A 5,163-nucleotide genomic window follows, 5' to 3' on the forward strand; every position below is an offset into this window, starting at 1 on the left:
CTTCTTCTCACAGGAAACGTCTTTACCTTTGGTGGCATTCGGGTTGGAATCTTCCTTTGCCTCAGGGCCGCTTCTTCAATGAAGGCATTTATGGCAGACACAAAAAAAACGACAATGTAATATATATTGTATAATCTTAAGTATTTATTTTACAAAAAAATATATTACAATACAATATTCAAATTATAATTAATTTTTACAATTAAACCAAGGCAATAAGCTCTTCAAAACTAACTAGCCTACCCTAACTAGTGTTGAGGGAGGGGATGCCCCCCCCCATTTACGGCGAGACAGAAATATGCGTGCTCACGACGGTCTGGACAGAAAGAGGTCGATCTAGAAAGGGAATTCTGGGAACGCATTTCTTTGTATCTCTACGCTTATGGCCAAATCACCACTCGGCCATGCTGTAGAGTGTGTTAGCAACCATGGCACTGAGAATAAATGCCACAGAGCAACTCTAATTTTTGATTGGTTGATGGCAGAACGTGGCTCAATTCGATTCGTCGGTTCCTATCGCCATAGTTTATAAATAGAATCTCCCAACTTTCAGGGATCATACCTCATTACATATCAAAATATTGACACACCCGCATTGAGGGTTGAACTTTCAACCTCAAGCACAGTGTCACTTATAAGTGAAATAGCCTGGAGGTGTGTGTTGAGCAAAAAAAAATGGCGGTAGGCAGGCAGGCTCAACTCGTACCGCGAAGGAGGAAAAGAACGTGAAAAAAAATGTGATGTCCATCGCCAAACCGGAAGTGGCGAAGGTTTAAATTAAGGCTAGTCAATCGAAAAGAGGGGATGACTTTCGAAAATATCGGCGAAAAAGGCGCCCCCTCCCTGTAGAGAAGTGCCCAGTTGAGGGTGAAGAGATTATTGTTTTTAGCCAATTTTACGATATTTTTCGTCCAAAGGGTCAAGCTTCAAACCGATACTGATTTTATAAAAATTCGTCGAAATTTTAAGGCAGACATACATATATACATACATACATTCAAACAGATGGGTGAGATTTATATTATAATAATACTTAGTGCGCTATACGTTTCACCAATGATCATTGTTACTCAAGCTTTTGAACGTTGGTTTTTTAATCGCCATCTTTTGACTTTGTACCATAGCTTCCTGTCGTAAGTTGAATAAATAATATATCTTCACAATTTACTGCAGTTTCACGATTTATACAATCTTTGAAATTGTTCGAATGGGTTCTAGCTTGGATTTTATTAAACAATTGCTTAAACGTAAGAAAAATAAGGTCCCATGTTGATTCAACAGAACGCTAGTTTCTCAATAATATATTGGGCTGGCCAAAAACTTCGTTTTTTATACAACTCATTTTCCAGTTTACTAAAGTTCATTTTTAACTCCTGTTTTTCAAATGATATGTACAAGTACGTTGACGTCAATGTATAATAAGCCTCCAAACAGAGGAGTTCTTTGCTATCTCTAACTTGATTTAATCTGTCAACAACTTTATAAATTCTCCACTTGTCAAATTCTTTAGATTTTGATATGAAATATGAATCAAACTCATGTCCAATCTCCTTTCACGATTTTAACCGAAGGCTATCTAAATGGTTTTGTAACTGAATTCCAATCTGTGTTTGCCCCTTGCTAAACTTTCACAAAAACACCCGACTAGCTACAACCATTATATACGTTTTCCCTACTCTCTATCTGTGCCTAAATTGAAACGAAGATTCGATGAACAAAATTTCTTTCCTAGAACTGCTACCAGGTTGTTTATAGAATGTTACCCTTCAAGTCTAATGTAAAAAAAGTTCGTGTTGAGCTGTCTTAATAAATAATCAAATTCTACCCAATTTATACCATTAACGATGACTAAACTATTACCTTACATTCATTAACCCGTATCCTTGAGTGGCCATTGAGCCTTGATAAGTGGTGACTCACAGGTAAAGAAAGCACTTGCAGTGAAAATAATTATAGAGCAGAGACAGGCTTACAACGTCTCTTTGGGAAAGACGTTGGTGGGAAGAGAAAAGAGCATCATCTACTAGGTTTCGAAGCCAATTCTGAACTCTATCAAGACCGGATAGGGCACATCGAGCAGCTCCTACCCAGATGTGGCTACATTACTCCATTTTAGGGTGTACCTTATACAGATAGAGGAATAAATCGGCTCTTATATAGATAGAGAATTGCATCAGCAGTGAGATATCTACTGGAGCGGTAGAGTGATCCAACCATTTTTTCAGCGATCTTGGCAACAGATTTGATGTATGTGTCCCATTTCAGATCAATAAAGTAATATTTGCTGCTTATTAAAAATCATTTTATATTCTTATTCTTCAAATCTTGTGTTTCATATACCGTAAGTGTTTAATAATAATAAGGCTTCGAGCAGATGAGTTCTTATATTGTTGATTGAATTTGTATCAAGCAGAACACTACCAACATCTGATGATTTATTACCACATTAAAAAATAGCTAAAGAAACCTTCATAAAGGTATACCATATGTATGGGGAAGAATTCTGTAAGAGAAAAAGGGCGTCAGAAATGGTCTGCTTGAATCTGAAAAGGAAAGTTGTAGGTGTTAGATTATCCGCGCTCTGCCTGAATAAAGATGATCTACAGTGATCAAGTGAAAACTGTAGTCGAAAGAGAATGCCGTTTGACAACAAGCCAAATCACAGGCATTCTCAAGAATTCCAATCGAAAGGCATGGAAAAATGTGTGCAGTCAGCACCAACCCTATTCAGGGTTTAACCGGCTTCCTCCGAAGGAGGAAGTTTCATGGGAGTATGAAATTCACAAGCGGTCCCCAGTCGCATGTATATCCCCGTTAGGAGAGATAACGGCGTTAGGTTTTTGCAATTTTTTGCAGGGAGGTGCTGACGTTCTCCTACATACAGCACCTAGATTCCCCAAATGTGTCACCCATTTTAGTAATGACCAGGCTCAACGTTGCTTAACTTCGGTGATCTGACGGGAACCAGTGTGTCAACGTGATTGTGCCGTATATACATGGAAAAATGAATGGCATAAACTCGGTTATGGTTCGAAACTTGATATTTGAGATCCTACTTCATTGAAAAACGAACAAACATTTTGGCTGAACCAATATACCTGAAACCTAATTTACTTACTTTCTGAACGTTTAAAATGGCGACGGGAGGGTTGCGTTAGAATATACAGGCGGAAAAAAGATAACAAAGCTGTGTCCATTTTTGGAGGAGTTAGCAAGAAACAAATAAAAAGACGGCTGACTTGCACTCATGTAGGTGAGACGGTAAACAAACCGTTAAAGTTAGATCCGAGACTTGATAACGCATAATGTCACGCTAACTTTAGATAATCGCCCGCGATAGAAGAACCAACGGAAACAACAAGTCGTCTTTCAGAGTCAACAACATGACACATAAAATAAGACTGTTCTCGCTATTATGGTGTCTACATTAATACATACAGTAGATACGTCCTAGTATCATTATGGAGAAATTTCTATCGGTTATTCTGCAGCGATAGTTAACATAGTGTGCTTTATAGTGATGTACAAATGACAAGCGGAGATCTCCACTAGAGAAAAAGTTTAAATTAACGTGTCAGAGGTAACAGAAAGCCGATGTGACAAAAAATATTGTAATCTATTTTAACTTTTTTATGTTGAGTTACATAAAAGAAGGTAGATTGCCACTGAGATGTAAGCGGTTACTGTGCTTTAGAGATCATATTTAGAGAGGTATCCTAAGTAGGGAATTACGCAGCAAGATACCTGTTCAAATTGCATCGCATGAGCAAAACTTCTTTCTCCCTCGATACTAGCGCTGAAGTACATGTATTTGGTGACTTCAATGTCCACCACAGTAACTGGATTGGATTATCTAATTACACAGACGTAGCTGGTAGCACAACACATAGCTTCGTTATATCCCATTCCCTATTTCAGACGGTTACATTCCCGACACGTTTCCCAGACCGGAAAGACCAACATGCCTCACTTCTAGATCTATTTCTGACAACAGTTCCCGATGATTGTACAACAAATGCCCACAGCCTACTCGGGAATGCTGGTCACGCTGTGATAATGGTAGAAATCACCCTAAATTCGCGCCCTAAAACCGACAACCCACTACTCAAAACAACGTGGTATTACAAAAAGGCCGACACCAGGGAACTCATCAGAGATACCCCATGGCAAAATATCTTTTCTCTCCCAGCTGAACAGTGTGCAAATAAGACCACTGAATGGTTAAAAACTGCAATTGAGGCACATGTTCCCACACGGAAATGCTATAGCAAAACCTACTCTTCTAAATGGTTTACCTTTGTTTGTGCAGCTGCTATTGCTCAAAGGCAGCATGCGTTCCGCAGATTCAACCGACGTAAGTCCAGTTCAAACAGACAGAAGTATATAGAAGCCAGAAATAATTGTAAGAGAGTAATAGCGACAGCTAAGAGAGATTACACTGAAACCACCAGGAAACGCATTGAAGCACAGAAATTAAGAACCCATGATTTTTGGAAAATCTACAACAGTGTAGTAAATAATGGGCAGTCAACGATTCCCCCACTATCAAACAATCATGAGGTTGCTTGCACGGACACCCAACAAGGCAAATCTGCTTGCTAGTCGGTTTGCCTCAAACTCCACACTGGACCCGGCACACCACTCCCTCGCCGACTTTCCTTTGAGAACAGATGCCACACTAGACGATTTGAAAATCATTCTTTCTCAGGTGCACGGTATCATAAAAAACCTAGACACCTCAAAAGCATGTGGACCAGATCTCATCTCGGTTGTGCTAATAAAAAAATGCTCCGCTGAGATTGCTCCATTTCTCTCAAAACTATACAATAAATGCCTTAGTGAATCTTGCTTTCCCGACTGCTGGAAAACCGCTTCTGTGGTACCAGTCTTCAAGAATTCTGGTGAAAAAACTGACCCACTAAATTATTGCCCCATAAGCCTTCTCCCACTTTCGCCAAACTATTTTAGTCCTTAAAAAGAAAGTATTTCCTTTAAACTCCTCGGCCTAACGTTTACAGGGAACATGAACTGGAATAGATACATTGAGAGCATTGCCAAGGCTGCTGCAAAGAAGGTGCTGGGCTCTCTCTACTGTGCCAGAAAATTACTTACGTCTGAAAGTATCCTGTACCTCTATAAGGCCACCATTCGCCCATGTATGGG

The 5,163-nt window shown here is 39.4% G+C and overlaps 1 pseudogene; it reads right to left on the reverse strand.

Moving 5' to 3' along the window:
- Positions 1–2,875: 2,875 nt before the first annotated feature.
- On the reverse strand, positions 2,876–2,994 carry LOC145252898 (5S ribosomal RNA; annotated as a pseudogene).
- Between the last annotated feature and the right edge of the window lie 2,169 nt (positions 2,995–5,163).

The sequence above is a fragment of the Euprymna scolopes genome, chromosome 29 (assembly GCF_053919585.1).
Source record: "Euprymna scolopes isolate OS-2025 chromosome 29, ASM5391958v1, whole genome shotgun sequence".
Classification (NCBI taxonomy): Eukaryota; Metazoa; Mollusca; class Cephalopoda; order Sepiida; family Sepiolidae; genus Euprymna; species Euprymna scolopes.